The sequence below is a fragment of the Malaclemys terrapin genome, chromosome 4, assembly GCF_027887155.1.
Source record: "Malaclemys terrapin pileata isolate rMalTer1 chromosome 4, rMalTer1.hap1, whole genome shotgun sequence".
NCBI classification, from domain to species: Eukaryota; Metazoa; Chordata; order Testudines; family Emydidae; genus Malaclemys; species Malaclemys terrapin.
In genome coordinates, this window is record NC_071508.1 from 100207138 (window position 1) to 100225109 (window position 17972).

The following is a 17972-nucleotide window of genomic DNA, read 5'->3' on the forward strand; positions in this document are numbered from 1 at the left end:
CCAACAAGCCAGAATCTTGAGATAGGTTCTTTGATCCTTAATAAGTAAGATACACATAGTAGTATGTTAACATTTTATTGTAACTTTGTCTTAAAAAGTTTTTTTTTTTTTAAATCTGGGCCCAAGTGACTATGTGTCACGGGGTATGCACACCCCGTCCTCTTTTGGGTCCATGCAGGATTATGGTTACAGTCTACCTGGCCGGAATAGGGTCCTGGACCCTCCCGTTTCCATCAGGTCCTGGCCCAGGGCCATCAGCAATGAGTGTGATCACCACCCAGTCAGCGGGGATCCTATTGCAACACATTGTTCTTCCTCAGGTGGGAGATAACACTCACCCCACCTCCCTGGACTACTTCCTACCATGTGTCCATTCATCTTTAGGGTCTCTGAGCTCCTGGGTACATGTAACTTGCTGGAATTCCACCTCCAGTTGGCCAGCCATAAGCAACAGGTCTCCAGTCTGGGCCTTGGGATCTCTGGTTCCTGAAGTCAGGAGCTGGGGCCTCCGCTAAGCATCCGTCCTCCTTGGTGGTCAGCCAAGAATGAGCTGGGCTGCTCCCTTTTATTCTGGAGCAGCAGTTGGAGCATGCCGAGCTGAGGGGCGGGACTTCCTCCACCCATAATGTAGGATTTACCCGATCTCGGCCAGTGCGGGGTATGCACACCCCGTTACACTATTCATTCCCATAATTTAGCATAACATAACATACACAAAACACACCACAAGCACTTCAGCATGAAAGAAACATCATTCAAGAAAGACAAACTACAGCTAGTAGAAAGTGAGTTCCTAAATTACAGTCAAGCAACATTACAGAGAAAAAGATACTTCCTTAAAATGGGTAGTTTAGAGCTCACAAATGGACAGAAGACACACGAACAGTGCCCCTGAGAAAGTTGTGTCATTCTGCTGTATAAAAGCCTCTTGTTAACAAAGCCCTAGACACTACTCTTGCTTTTCAAAAGGGTTGTAGCAGCCTGTTAAGAGTTTAGCAGTTTTTAAACTGAAAATTACATCAGGTGATGGAAATACTGCTGAATGTGTTAAGTGGATTTTACTCACTCGTGCAGGCAACTTTTAAATACAATTAGGTATAACTGAGATTGCAGCTGCCCTCAGAAGAGAGAGGTAGTTGTTAGGACAGATGAGCATTGAAAGAAGGAACCCTGAGTATGGTTTAGCTGAGGAGAAGCTGTACGTGGGATAAAGTAACTATGGGAGCATCCAAACCCGAAGACAAGGTTTATGTCTACAATACAACTTATATCAGCAAACATAACTCTCTCAGGGATGTGAATAAAGCACCCCCTTGAGCGACAAGTTCAATCGACATAAGCACCGTGTGCACAGCACTGTGTCAGTGGGAAAGCTTCTCACACTGACTTAGTTTCTGCCATTCACTGAGGTAGTTTTATTAAGTCGACAGGAGAGTTCTCTCTTGACAATATAGAGCATCTTCACCAGTTGCACGCAGCGGTGCAACTTCATCAGTACAGCTGCACTGCTGCAGCGCTGTACATGTAGACAAGCCCTTTAGAGAGATTTCATAGGACTAGTTTGTCAGCTTCTTGTTAATAAACAAGACCCCAGGTGTGGGTGATATATATTTTTTGACTGTGTGTGTTGCTTGGTGTGGGGATGCCATCCATTCACAGTCCCCGCTTGAAACATAACTCAAAGCCTGATGGAAATTGAAGGGTTTAATTATATAAATTAAAGATAGAAGAGGCCTATTAAGTCATTTTGTTAATCCCTCATCAACCCAGAATGTTTCCCTATGGTGTATTTTCTAGTACTTTATCTCATCTAATTTTAAATATCTCCTGGGAAGAAGCTTCCACCACTTTCCTGAGCCTTGAAAAACTATTTTACAGAAATTATGACTTAAAATAGCCATCAGAATGAAGTTGTACTGCCTCCTTAAACTAAAGATGACTTGAATGTAATAGAGTCTAACACGAAAATACGTTAGAATATAATGGAAAACAATAAGGCAGCAATTAATTTATTAAAACCATGTATGCTGAAGTATCTTATTCTAGACGTATGTCTGGCTCATAATTACTACTGATAAAAGCATAACAGAGTGATCATACAAAATGCATAAGCAACTTTCAAATGTAGGAGACAAACCAAATGGCTCCCATCCCATTACTTGTGGATGCCCTTCAACCAAACCACAACATTTACTTAACCATGAACATTTAGACACTGCAGATTAAATAGTCTAAATCAGGGGTAGGCATGGGTGCCAAAGGCGGCATTCAAGCTGATTTTCAGTGGCACTCACACTGCCTGGGTCCTGGCCACCAGTCCAGGGGCTCTGCATTTTAATTTAATTTTAAATGAAGCTTCTTAAACATTTTAAAAACCTTATTTACTTTACATACAACAATAGTTTAGTTATATATTATAGACTTATAGAAAGAGACCTTCTAAAAACGTTAAAATGTGTTACTGGCATGTGAAACCTTAAATTAGAGTGAATATATGAAGACTTGGCACACCACTTCTGAAAGGTTGCTGATCCCTGGTCTAAATTATCAATCCCCTTCCCCTTTTCTGAATTTCATCTTAATATTCCTTTGCTGTGCGGTTTTTCAGGTAATGAGGTATCTGTGTTAGTCAGTTATCTTTGTCCCCATGGACAATTAAAAATTTAGTTAAGGAAGAAGGTAACATCCATGCTGGGAATTACATAACTAGAGTTGGGTGCAAGACACACAATTGAGATTTGGCCCAGGTACACATTAATATTAGGGATGTTTGGATTTAAGATTTGGTTCAGGACAATATAAATATAGGGTCCATTTGCAAACCCAGATCTAGCACCTGGGTTGGATTTCCAATCCCCACTCTCCCTGGAAAGTTTGGTGCTATCTGAAGCCAGAGTTTTGATTTGGTCTATACTCACTATCTAGGATTTCTAGAGGGTATAACATGAAAAGTACACTATTTGAGCAAGAGCAAACTAGGTTTCCATGACTTACCCACCTACGCTGAAGAAACGTGTAAAAGCAGTCACTCCTCTCATGTTAAAAGCTTAAATCTAATTAACAGAGGGCTCAGGCTCTCTCTTTGGTCACAATTAAGAAGATTTCCAAGGAATTCCTTTATCTCTTTCCGAACATGAAGTGACATTGCCTTGCAGACTTTTGCTGATGAAAGGATTAACAGCAAAAGGTTTTATTTGTGATAATTGAAAAGGTTAAGGAAGAAGACTGGATCAATACATCAGTATTTTCTTGTGAGAGAAGAGACTGCTGGATTGAAGAGAGTGCATATTGTAAGGATACACCCTTTCCTCCTCCTTTCTACCGTCACAGGAGCTTAATGAGTTCATTGGCATACTCACTATTCTGGAATCCTAATATTCCTAATCAAATCCCTTTTTTTTTGATAGCAATGACTGATACAAGAAGTGACTGAAAATTTGCTTTGTTTCCTCCTGTGCTATCCTAGAGACAATAATCTACAAGAACTGAGTCTTTAGAAAGATACATTGCCAGTCAAATTGTATGGCAATGTTCATGCCACAACAAAATTGGTGGTATGATCCATAGAGCATACATGCAAGAAGAAATAGGTATGAACCATTTTCAGGAATGCAGAAACTATTCTTGGACCACAGTCCTTTCACTTCAGAAAGTACGTGTGGTCAAAGAGAATAGATTAGATTGATAGGTTGATTCTTTACAGCTGATTGTTCTAAAGAGCTATAAAATGGAACCCATGTATTTGACTCTATAAAATATATGTTTCTGATGGGGCTGTGAGGTGGAATGACAACAGTGGCTCACTATGGAAACAAGAGATTGTCTCTTTGGATAGTATTAGCCTTTCACTTTTAAGACACAATTAAGAACACTTTCAGTTTGAATTCTTATTCTTTGCAACAACAAATTTATCTATAATGGTCTTCACTTTCCTACTGAGGTATGCAGGGAGCTGGCCAACATAAAACATGATTAAGACATTTGACAATGTCAAGACAGTTGGTAAACTCTGGTCACAGCATATTACACTCATAATTATCTCACTGTTCCCTTGTGCTCCCCTGTTGTACTCACCTACTCTCTCATTTTATGATTAGATTGTAAGCTTTTTAGGAGCTGGAGACATCTTTTTTGTTATGTTTGCACAGTTCTAGCAAAATGGGGTTGGGATCTTTGCGCATTATGCCAATACACATAATTAATTAGCTGGGAGTCTGATGTTAGAATTGGTAGCCTCAATCATCTTCAGAGAGACCCCATGGTTCAAGAGATATGCTAGTCACTGGATCTCTAAGTTGGAGAGTTTGAAATTTGCCCCAACTGTCTTTTTTTTTTTAAACTCTACTATCTCAGTGGCCAACCTTTTCCTAAATGAAAGCTTAAATTTTGGAGAACAAGGTGGCAGCATGAAAGAAGTGCCAGTACACTGCACCACCAGATATCAGCCCAGTCCAAACTCTACTGTACATTTACTTTACTGCCAGATATTGCATTCAAAAGCATGCAAAATGTGAAGAGTTTTACAAGCTGACATCAAAATCCAATTATAGAAGAGGTAAAGATTGTCCTGACTTATTTGCTAGCACATAAGCACCCTGGCTTGGGTGACATTCTGATACTATAAGGGAACATGGCTCCTTCTGTGGGTGATAGTTAAATCATTGATTTCTTGACATTCCAGGGATGTACAAGTACATTGTCATTACTGGTTTTCTGTTAGTTGTAGTTCTTGCAGTGTAATCGGATAGTTTAATGAACTGCTTCTGATGAGAAGTGTTTATTGAACCACTGCCTTCATTTCCAAGTAAACCCTTGCAGAATAGTTCAAATCTGCTCATTATTCTTCCTTGGCTTATACCCTGATAATCACCTTCAGGTCTATTAAAAGCCATTACATGGTGCTCTACAATGAACAGTGTCCAAGAATTATGGAAAGACACTGCAAACAGGAAAGTTGGCTGAATTGTGGAGTCTATTTCTGTGCAGGTAGCGGACCTGCCCTTTACACAAAGAATGGGCAAGGTTTGGGAAAGAGAGCCCTGTGATGCAGTTTCCAGGTCCACAGGTGCTCCCTGTATAGGAGCATGTGGCAGGGGACAGGGATTGGGGTGAAGAACTGCAGTGGTGTTGGCAGATCCATTACACCATACATCAGTGGTTTTCAAACTTTTTTTCTGGGGACCTAGCTGAAGAAAATTGTTGATGCTCGTGACCCAATGGAGCTGGGAATGAGGGATTTGGGGTGTGGGAGTGGCTCAGATCTGGGGCAGAAGGTTGGAGTGTGGGGGTGAGGGCTGCGGGGGTGGGGCCAAGAATGAGGGGTTCTGGGTGCAGGAAGAGGTTCCAGTTTTGGGAGGTGCTCAGGGCTGGGGCAGGGGATTGGGGCACGGACTTACCTCCGATGGCTCCCTGGTCAGTGGTGCAGCCGGGGTGCAGAGGCAGGCTTCCCACCTGTCCTGGCACTGCGGATCGCGCTGCGCCCCAGAAGTGGCCAGCAGCAGGTCTGGCTCCTAGGTGGAGGTGCGCAAGCAGCTTCATGCGACTCTCACCCGCAGGCACCGCACCCCCCTCCCCCAACTCGTTCCCGGCAAGTGGGAGTGTAGAGCCGATGCCTGAGGCGGGGGCAGCACGTGGAGCCCTGTAGCCCCCCTGCCTAGAAACTGGACCTGCTGCTGACCACTTCCGGGGCACAGTGCGGTGTTGAGACAGGTAGGCACTAGCCTGCCTTAGCTGGGCAGCACCGCCGATGGGACTTTTAACGTCCCAGTCAGTGGTACTGACCAGAGAGACCCAGTGCCTGCCTGACATGCCTCAACCCAGTACTGGGTCACAACCCGAACTTGGAAAAACACTGCCATAGAGTGTCTGTTTCTACCACCAGCACAGAGGGTTTGCACTAGTTGGGAGGATCCTCACTTCTCCATGGCTTTCAGGGTGCCTTTTCCACAACAGATCTCCTAGTACCCCACTCAGCTACTCAAAATGGGTGTTGGGGATGAGATTTGCACCCTAGAGTAAAAACAAGTGAAACTGCATAAACAAAATAGTAGCTTGTTCTGACTTACACAACTCAATTACACAAACTGTGTCACTAATAATGTTCCATTACAAAAAACTGAAGGCCAGAAAACTTATGCTGTACCATAGTGGGACCATTTAGAATCATAACAGTCAGAAGCAACCAGTGGAGTTGGCTAGCCACACCGGGATACGTGCTGCACCCTCTGAAAGGGCCTAACAATGGAAGGCATAATTTCTTCCAGTTTCCTCTGGGGCAGGTGAGCTCTCTTTGTCCTTTGCACCCACTGGGCTGTGTCAAAATGGCACCACAGATCTCTAAGGTAACAAATCATAAATCAGTCTGGGTAGGGCTAGATTTGGATTTCAAACATTAAAAGCCAATGGGCCAGCCAACCTGATGGCCCAAACAGCCAAATATATTTTCAAATTGCTTAACTGGACACATGAAAATGGAGCAAACATACAGTGAATAACAAAAGCACACATTCTCAGCCTTCTCTCTCTCTCTCTCTTTTTCTGCTTGTGCTAATGAAGAGTTTGCTTTATAGGAGGGAGAATTGGGAAGAGGGGAGGTTTTTAATCTAATATTTACCTAATGTGTCATGATAATTAGTGATGCCTAATACTTCTGTGATGCTGTCCTCATGAAAGGATGCTAGGAGTTATGAAACTGTGGCTGGCAGATAAATGGTACCTGCCTCAGCCATCGGTCTTACAAATGATCCAGTATGTACAGCTATTATTTCCAGACAGATGCTGGCAGCTCTGCAATTGTTCACGGTCTCAGTGAAGAATAGTAGCTGTCAAGAGGTTTGAGTGTGTTGCGACATTTAACAGACCGCTTTTCAGCTTGTCTGAAATGCTGAAGAACGGCATGTGGCAACAACAGAAATGAGTGCAAGGCTTATTACTGAGTGGAGATGGAATATTTATTATTTTTTGCTGTGCTGTGCAGAAGTATTGCAAGAAAGGTTTGTGTGTCCTTTTGGCTGGAAACAGTATGGAAAATCAGGACAAGAATAGAGCACATGGGTGAAAAGAAGGGGCGTGTGTACACACACACACACACACACACACACCTCCGTGGACTAAAATTTAGAGCACTTCATCCTCCCATAGTCCTAATTTACAGTAAAAGGAGATGGGATGGCTTCAGATAGCACTCTATTTTAAACCCACAAGGAGTGAATGGAGGTGCTTCCTGCAGCTCCCATTGGCCGGGAATAGCAAACCGTGGCCATTGGGAGCTGCGAGCGGCCGTACCTGCCGACACTCACGTAAACAAAGTGTCTCACGGCCTGCAGGGGCTTACCCTGAACAAGCCACGAACCAAGTTTGGGAACCCCTGATGTAGTGGATAATAGGCCATCATCTATCACAATGGTAACATTTTAACAAATGACCCCCATATTTTGGGTATGTGTATCTTAAAACTTCCCAAAGACTTGTTATATTTAATAAAGGACATCAAAGATTTCTGAATGAAAAATTCTCACTGGAGAATATAGTTTTGTCAAAATCGTAATTTTCCACAGGAAAGTGTCAGTTTTGAATTGTTTTTAAATTTTTTTTCATGAGAAGAATTAAAGTATAAAAATTCAAATAGACTTAAAATTTAATAATTGTTTTGAAGTGTCAATTTGAATAGAAAAATTTCATTTTGACACATTGAAGCATTTGGTCAATTATGTGGAAATCTTCCATTTTGAGATTTCTGATTTGAAACTTCTCAGAATTTTCTATTTGGTGAACTTTTTTCTGACATTTTGTTCAAATTTGGATGGAAAATAATTTTTAAGTGCTTAATTTTTCCTTAAAAGAAAATCCTGCTTTTCCAACAGCTCTGATATTGAATATTGCTAATATGACCAGAGAGTTGAGCAGCTACTCTATAATTTTGTTGTTCCTTTGAAACGCACAATGGTGAACTTGCAGTATACATCTGCAGTTTCATTTTCCATTTAGAACCCTTCTCTGACTGCCTCTCTGTATCCTCCCAGTCTCCCTTGCTAAGAGTCTCACTTTCATGGCTTTCCCATCAGTATTTCAGAATTCTTGGCCTTTCCTGGCTCTAGAATCGAAGACGACCATGTTACAGTTTTTCTGTGAAGCAATCCCTTTATACCTATTCCAGTTCAGAGTCTTATTAGTCTAGTTACTGTGCAAAAATACACTAACTGACAATCCCTGCCCCAAAGAGCTTATGATCGAAAAGACAAGACATAACAGATGGACGAAACAAGCAGGAGGGAAGGAGCAGAGTAACTAAAATAATAGGATGTTACTGTCTGGGTGAAAGTAGAAATAGGGACTTACTGGTACGGGGCTGGGCTGGGGCCAGTTCTGGCCCCCGGAAGGGGAGGGGCCTCAAGCAGAAGGGGCGGCGATGGGGGGGTCAGAGCCATCCCCAGCCTGCCCTGTACCAGTAAGTGCCCTCCCCCACCGGGGGCTCCGGCAGCAGTTTAAAGGGCCCATGGCTCCGCCGCTGCTACCGCCCCAGGCCCTTTAAACCACTGCCGGAGCCCCCGGCTGCTGCTGCTACCCCAGGGCTCCGGCAGCGGGGCTCCGGTGGGTATTTAAAGGGCCCGGGGCTCCCCTGCCTCTACAGCCCTGGGCCCTTTAAATAGCTGCTGGAGCCTACCGGAGCCCTGGGGTAGCAGCGGCAGCCAGGGGCTCTGGCAGCGGTTTAAAGAGCCTGCGGTGGTAGCAGCTACTCCAGGACTCTGGGGGCTATTTAAAGATCCGGGGCTTCCGCTGCCTCTACTGCCCTGGGCCCTTTAAATAGCCGCCAGAGCCCCGCCGCCGCTACCCACCACCCTCACATTTTTTTTCCCAGTTACTTTTCTGTGTAGCATTCTCTTACCAGGGGTAAAACTTTCCTCCATCTGTGGGCAGCAGGAGCTCCACAAGAAGTTAAAATATATTATTAGAAACTAGAGACACAGATACCACAGGGGGAGAATATTCTCCTGTCTGCCTAATTATATCAGCTACATAAACAAATTCAAACTTCTGGCATTGTGAAAAAACAGCTCAACACAGCTCTCTAATTTAATTTTTTTTAAGAGGGCAAGACCAGCAGAAGAGGCAGGTGGAAGAAGCCACATATTATTTTGAAAACAAGGATGCTCCCTACAGGATGCTGTTTTAGCTGACTAGACATTTTGTTTCTCCTTGGAACATTAATGAATATTTTCCAGATATCAAATTGGCTTCCAGCAAGTAGCTAAGGGGAGGGGCAGAAAGAGAGAGAACTCGTTCAGAACCAAACAAAAAGGTTGGTGGGAGTTACTCACAGGAGCAAAGCTAAGAAAAGAAGAGCAAAGCAAAATACGAGATTTAGACATGGGATTTTAGAATAAACAAACTTGTGAAGGGAGGATGGATTTAATGGTTTGGGTTGAGAAAGAGAAAGAGAAATAGAGCAGAGCAACAAAAGAGAAAACGAAAGAAAAGAATTGGAAAACACAAAGGGAAGACAAAGTATCCCTTTTAAGGAGAGCTTGAAATCTATTAAAATGGTTTTGTTACAATTTCTAAGCCACTACCTTGAAGATTTGATCCTTACATCAGATGCTTTGGGTTTACAGTGAGAAAAGATGCAAATACATGTAAGTATTAGGTCCCATTGTAGGCTGTGGTCATTCACACACCCTCTCTGCAGGCTGAATATGTACACTAGCCCAGTCACAGCTGTGCCTCTCTTTCATTTTTCTTCTATTACTGCACTGACACTTTTTTGAATTTCATCAAGGCCAGCGTCAGGCAGCAGCCTGGAAAGCAGGTGCTTGGGGTGGCCGCTCCGGAGAGGGGCGGCACGTCCAGGTATTCGGCGGCAATTCGGTGGACGGTCCCTCACTCCCGCTCGGAGTGACGGACCTCCTGACGAATTGCCGCCGCAGATCACAATCGCGGCTTTTTTTTTTTTTTTTTGGCTGCTTGGGGCAGCCAAAACCCTGGAGCCGGCCCTGTATTTCATTACCCCATTGCTCGTTTGTTAACATTACAGATAATTCTGCCCATAATCCTTAAAGCTTGGTCAATCCCTACTTTTCCACACTTGCTTCTTCAGGCATTCCATCAACTTTTCCTTGGTATAAGCCTCAATTTTTCCCCAACAGTCAACTGGTAATATCCACCGATCACAGGATCGGCCTAGTCTTTTGTTGTTATATAAATATCTGCCTTCTCTGGGCCTATCCTCTTTCGTGAAGGGTTTTCAAGCAGCTTCCTGCTGTTCTCTTTCTGGCCCTTGTCTCAGGATTCAGCTTTCCACAGAGCCTGTCCCAAAGCTCAACCCTCAGCCCCTTGCCTAGGTTGCCCATCTGTAGCTTCCCCCTTTTCCTGTATACATCTCCCTACTAATCCTCTGAGTCAGGTGTCTCCTTGCCCCTCATTAAAGCCAACCTCGGAGCACCTGATTGGTCACTGAGGCAGCTGGATTCACTTATTTTAAAGGGGCCAGCCACCCTCTGATGGGTCCCAAGGAAAGAAATACAAAGACATATGCTCACATGGCTGTGTGATACGACGGTTTGATTGACACCACACAATTATATATTTTGTTTAGGCCAGAGATTTTGAAGCCTTTCCCTTCCCCAAAGCTGTACCTTTCTGCATCTACCTCACACAAAGCTGTACCTTTCTGTACCAACCTCGCCCATCCTTCCAGATACAACTCTCTCTCCTCGTAGCAGGGAATTAGCCTGTGGATCAGCTCACTCAGATTCTTTCTGTAGTTTGGGAGAGATATGGGGACACTATAGTCATACAGATTACTCTGGAAACATGGGCCTAGATCCTCCAGACCAGCAGAGCTGTGCTTGGCACCTGACCAGGGGAGGGAAAAATCTGACTTTTAGCCACCTTTGTGGCTCCTTGATCCTGGTGCAATTCCCGTCTGCCCAGAGTGCCTGCCACATGGCTGATTTCACAAATTTGGATCCTGGCCACATCCCTCTTACCTTGGCCATGCTCCCTACAGCAATAGCCAGGAAATGAATAGCGTAAGAGCCACTATTCAGACCCTGCAGCAGTGGGAGAATGCCTAGGCAGCCAGTTTACAAGCTTTGAAGGTTTGGGTAACACATATACAAATGTACAAATAGTTACATATAAGATACAACTGCATTACTTGTCTCCACATCTCAAATTGTGTGGGCCATGTCAATCTTGCAAAACAGCCAGCAAACGGGGGGGGAGGGGGGTGCGGTGGTGGGGTCTGAATTCATAATCACAAAAAAAGCCAGTAATTCCAGGGCTCAGGCAGAGATATAGGCACTGTATACAACTAAAGGCTGCACAAATGCACACAAACATGATTAGACATTCCTCTTTACACCCATTAGACTTTCACACAGACGAAACAAACATTAAAACAAACAAAATTTCATTTTTGTGAACTTGTTCCATCAGATATGTATATATTTTCATATACAAACTAACACTGGCTCTTTGTTTACTGTTTCCAAAGGATGAGAGCTACAATAACAGCCATTAAAACCATCTCTTGCAAAAAGCAGTACAATTCCCCCCCTCCTCCCTAAATGCAGGCCCCAGTATGGCAGGCTGTCAGAGCAGCCCTTTGCAGCAAATAGTGTGTGCAATGGATAACTGCTTACTTCAGGCAGTTATTTAGAGAAGAGAAATGGAAAAAAAGAGGGTGGAAAAGCATTGCATTAAATGTGTTTCATAAAAAAATGCAAACATGAGGAAAATGGCTTCTTCAGACTTCCAAGCTGTGAGGGGTTGTGCTTAATTCAGCACTTTCTGAAAATGAATTAAATTTTTAGTGAATTTGGGGGTAGATGGGATGCTGAATTTGTGGAAACTCTCAATGGACATAGTGCTCCTGTTGGTAGTTATGTCCTCATCCTGTAGAGTGCTGAGTGCTTCTTAGAGATGCTGAGCCTCAGACCCATTGACTTTAATGGGAGTTAAGTCAAGTCAGTACCTGGCAGGATGGGATCCTTAGGATTATTGATGTCAAGTATCAGGGGGTAGCCGTGTTAGTCTCTATCTACAAAAACAACAAGGAGTCTGGTGGCACCTTAAAGACTAACAGATTTATTTGGGCATAAGCTTTCGTGAGTAAAAACCTCACTTCTTCGGATGCAACCGACTTAGCTTGTGATCTCTTTCTGCAGTACTCCTTCCTAGGCAGTCATTTCCCATATTGTATGTGTGCAACTGATTGTTCCTTCCTAAGTGGAGTACTTGCATATACCAGTTTTACAGTTTTGTTCAATGGCTTTCAGCACCCCCAATATAAAAATTGTTCCAACACCACTGGGTAGCGGTCAAACTGGTACCACTGGTTCCGCCAGTCCCTACAGCTGCTTCCTCCTTTCTGGATAAAGTGCTCATTCCTGCCTCCATGTTTCCCACTGATGACCATAGGCAGTATCGGGACCTATTACAAAGGATGGCAACAAACCACCACTGGAAGAGGTGCAAGATCAGCAGCACCAGCTGCTCAACATCCTCCAATCCAGGGACCCTCAAGGATGGCAGTCGCAGTGCATGACAATGCCCATCACAAATGAGACTTGCGAACCAGACTCCTTGTTGTTTTTTTAGGATTATTGGAAGCTCACGTCTATTCTGTGATTGCCACTCTAATTAATTTGCAGATTTAGATTGTATCATTAGTCGTATTGGGACTTAATACTCGTTTCCACTTAATACTTAAAATGATACTGTGAAGTTAATAAGCATGTTTAAAAAATTGCTTACCGGTCTTAACCTTAGTGATTATCAGGATCACTTTTTCACCTCTGCTTTACTGAAAATTGGTAAAACCGGATTATTTCCCCCATCTTTTATTGCTGGTTTGTTAGCGCTACAGTAAGTTTTTTTGTCGATTCCATTAACTCCCTACAAGTTTTATGTACCTCAGTTGGGCTGTATAATGCGTTTAAGTTTTCCACATTATAAAACCTTATTAATGCATTTAAAAGCTGTACTTCCTAATTGTTTATATTTGTTTTTCTTTTACACAAATTTGAAAAAATGCACTTCAATAATCTCAAATGTGAATTATTAATTTCATCCCTGTTTACATGTATTCATTAGCAGTTTCCTTTCTAGTACTACTTTTTCTGCTGAAAATTATACAAAAGACCTTCATATTCCTTTTGAAAGTAACTTCCTACAAGAACTTGAATCTTGGCCCTCCAATTAAAAATTAGATGCTCTACTAACTGTGCTCCTATTAAATTATAGGTTTCAATTAAAAACTTCCATTGGATCACTACAGATGAAAATGTAATTATCTTATACAGTGAAAAGCAATTATGAAACTGACCACAAGTTTTTTCTGTGCAGTGATTAATCATCATTGTAAATGCACTAGAAGTGAATAATAAAGAATAACTAGTATATGGTACAAAGTTGATATATTTAACATTGTTTATGGTATCAGTCACACTCCAGTATCCAAAGTACCACCGTATTGCATTCAGCAACACCTCAAATTTGGTGGCATTTGGCTGCAGGACATTTTTATGGCACTACTGCAGTGAAGAGATATACCAAAGCATGATCCATAACAACAAGAACCACTGCTTTATTTCATGGACAATGAAAACTTTACTGAGGAAACAAAGAAAATTCCTTTCCTTATATGTTTTTGAACCTTATAGGCATCATCATATGAAGTATAACAGATGACAGAAGACACTCTTCTCAATTATATATTATAGCCAATAATTAGGAAAGTTTTGTCTCATACAATATATTCTTTCATGAAGATCATAATAAATTTCAGACAATCCATCAATATGATGGATTTCATTTAAAATACTTCACAGTATGCATGAGGTGCATTGCAGAATCATTAAATAGTCTACATTTCAATAGCATAAATATATGCTCAGGATAGTAAAGATGTAATTACATTATTAGCCAAATTAATGTAGCATAGTGCAGAATGATGCCAATAATATAAAAATGCTTTCACCATCAGATGTTGCACATCCATCAGCAATCCATTTCTTCTGGTAGAAAAGAAGGTTACTTACCTATAGCTGGAGGTTCTTCGAGATGTGTGGTCCCTATTTGTATTTGGGGCTAGGGTATAAAAACCCAGAGAGCGCAGTGTGGCCCTCGAGACCTTTAATGAATGAAGAGACTCGTCAGTCTTAGAGTAAAATAACTTGTCCTTGTCAAAAGGGAGGTCATTTCAGAGAAGCCAGAGAACTGCAGCCAGGAGTCGCAGTGCATGACAATGCCCATCACAAATGAGGATGTGTCGTCCGCGTCGACTGCCACTTGGAGGCAGATCATGGCTAGGAAGCGCCCTTCATCCAGCAGCATCTGAAAGTGTTTCTGCTGGTATGGGGGTAGCTTGTCTTTGATCTCTGCCAGCTGGGCGTAGGTGTTAAAGTCATATTTGACCAGCAAAGCCTGGTAGTTGGTGATGCAAAATTGCAAATTTAACCAAAAGGTGTAACCTTTTCACCGCCCAATCTGTTGGTATGCCCTCTCCATGGCCATGTGCACCACCAGGGACCTGGAGGGTGGGTGGGAAAAAAAAAGTCTGCCCCTTTAACTGGCACAAAGTAGCACCATTGTGTGTGTTTTGGCATGGGGATACAGGAGGTTGGGATGTGCCACACTGCTTGTGTGGTCTGGAGAATGGCATCATTAATAGGGATTGCCATCCTTGAGGGTCCCTGGATTGGAGGATGTTGAGCAGCTGGTGCTGCTGATCTTGCACCTCTTCCAGTGGTGGTTTGTTGCCATCCTTTGTAATAGGTCCCGATACTGCCTATGGTCATCAGTGGGAAACATGGAGGCAGGAATGAGCACTTTATCCAGAAAGGAGGAAGCAGCTGTAGGGACTGGCGGAACCAGTGGTACCAGTTTGACCGCTACCCAGTGGTGTTGGAACAATTTTTATATTGGGGGTGCTGAAAGCCATTGAACAAAACTGTAAAACTGGTATATGCAAGTACTCCACTTAGGAAGGAACAATCAGTTGCACACATACAATATGGGAAATGACTGCCTAGGAAGGAGTACTGCAGAAAGAGATCACAAGCTAAATATGAATCAACAGTGTAACACTGTTGCAAAAAAAAAGCGCAAACATCATCCTGGGATGTATTAGCAGGAGTACTGTAAGCAAAACACAAGAAGTAATTCTTCCGTTCTACTCCACGCTGATTAGGCCTCAACTGGAGTATTGTGTCCAGTTCTGGGTGCCACATTTCAGGAAAGTTGTGGACAAATTGGAGAAGGTACACAGAAGAGCAACAAAAATGATTAAAGATCTACAAAATGATCTACAAGGGAAGATTGAAAAAAATGGGTTTGTGTAGTCTGGAGAAGAGAAGACCGAGAGGAGACATGATAACAGTTTTCAAGTACATAAAAGGTTGTTACAAGGAGGAGGGAGAAAAAATGTTTTTCTTAACCTCTGAGGATAGAAAAAGAAACAATGGGCTTAAATTGCAAGAACGGTGGTTTAGGTTGGACCTTAGGAAAAACTTCCTGACAGAGTGGTTAAGCACTTCATCATTGAGGATTTTTAAGAGCAGGTTGGACAAACACCTGTCAGGGATGGTCTAGATAATACTTAGTCCTGCCTTGAGTGACCTTTCGAGGTCCCGTCCAGTTCTATGATTCTTTGATGGAAACCACTTAAAGTCAGGGGGTGCGGTAGCACCCCCAGCATCCCTAATTCCAGCACCCTGGCCTCTGCCACCTCCTAGGAGCCTGTTGGTGCCAGTGGAGGCCTGGTAGGAGGCCTGAGAGGGTGGGTACCGAGGACGGTATGGGTCCCAGGATGCCCAACATGGCCAACAGGTAGGGACCTGGGGGTGCGGCGGGCCCCAGGGGTATCAGTATCACACCGTCAATGCCATGTCATAAGCAGCTGGGTAAGGTGGGCGGGAGCAAAAGTGATATTTGCACCTGGACACGGAGGAGGTGGGCTCCGGTCCAGAAAAGTCCAAAGATGTCTACAGACACGGGGGAGCCAGCAGCACAGACCACGGTGTGCTGTTGGTATCGTCTTCTCCGGCAGGAGCGGCTCGTCCACCAGAGTGGGGCTGGAGAGCGTCAGCAAAGATGGGTAGGACAGCCCCAGTTCCTGTATGGACAGAAAGGGCACCAGATGGTTGGGGGGGTCCAGGGAGTGTCCTTGGAGGCAGCTGAAGATTGAGGTGGAGTCCACAGAGCCGGCTGCAGTGAAGATTGTGGAAGCGGTGGCGAGACTGGCAGTGCATATGCAGGGATGGCACAGATCGAGCAGGACCAGGTCCCCTGATGCTGCTGCTGGATCCTTTTTCCTCTTTGCCTTACCCTCAAGGCGGGGAAGCGTGGGCGCCAGCACAGTGGTGTCGGCGCACAACATCTCACCCAACCTGAAATGGCTTAGGTAGGAAATGCTGCTCTTAGAAGCAGCCCTCGATAAGGACTTGCTTCTATGCCCATGAATATGCTTCCTACTCTCATGTCTGAGCTTGTTCAGGACTGCTGGATCCGAGGCATGGGAGGTGCTGGGAGGAGCACTCACCACTGGCGATGGCCGGTGCACCGTTGGTTCCAATGGTCCCAGATCCGAGTGTGTGTGTGGCCTCTTAGACTCCTCCTGAGGTGAAGTTCTCGTGTTTCTCAAATCTGCAGTGGGAAACCTTACAGATGGTGCAGTAAGAAGAGATATGGGTTTCCCCGAGGCAGCAGAGACAACATTGGTGCTCATTGTTCACAGGAAATGAGTGAGAGCACAAACACAGTACTTGAACCCAGGACTGTGGGGCATAGTCCCGCAGGGTGGAGGGAGCAGGGGAAGGGGTCAGACCTGACTGGGGAAAACTATCACTAAGTAGGTAACCTCTGGAAAGGTTGATAATTGGTTGGCTTCTTCCTCAGAGATCACAAGATTGGAATTCTCTTTCAGTATGTATTTATGACTCTCTCATAGGAGATGGTTTGAGTTACTCTTTCACAGTATTATCCATTTAGATACAACTTACTATTTTAAACTTCATTTTGAATGGATGTAAATTTTACTTGATTTTACTTTTCCACTGAATATAGGTATGCAGCTATATTAGCAAATGAAGACATTTTTGAGGTGATGTTCCTAGTTGGGTAATGACAAACATGTCAAATTTTTAATTAAAAATAACTGATTCTGATACATATTGATAAATACCTTATTCCTCAAGTAGCTTCACTAAATTAATGGAATGAGTTGCATTGAGCAGTATCTTTCCCCCCCAAGTGTGTGAGAAACTGACTTTAAAGTGTGTTTATTATGTAATACAATCATATTTGTACAGTAATAGTCAATCACGTGAATGAGAGAGTAAATGTTCTGCAACAAAACTGAAGTGAAATGGAAACATGGACTTCTCTGAGCAGTGCAACATTTAGGTAGAAAATTAACTTACATTTGTGTTCATGTGCTCAATAGCAGTTTTTATAATGCAGAAGAATGCGTAAGCCTAGAAGGGCACAAAAACATTTTCAAATAGTTTTCACTGCTGTTCCCAGTAGACCATCACATTCTTTTGAGAGGAAACTATTGATCATAGTACAGTGAAAACTTGGATTTTTCTTTTTAATTAGCAAACAACCACATCTTTTCTATTTTGACTAGAAGAAAGGAGAACAAAAAACAAAACAAAAACCAACCCCCCCCATCACCACTACAAAAAACAACACACCAAAAATCCAGGAATTTTTTTTTGTCACAGTTAAAATGTTTAATGACAAAAGTAGGGTTTGCAACAATGAATCAACAAAGCAGGTCCCACTTTTTTCAGAATGGCACAAAATTATTTTTACATTTTTTAGAACTTTTGAGGAATTAATTACAACATATATCAGCAATTATGGATTTTGGCATATAATAGCAAAACCTACCTTTAAGATCACTTGTTTAGAGAGCACATTTTGTTAATATTGTCACGTGAATGCACTATTTTTGCTAGCCACAA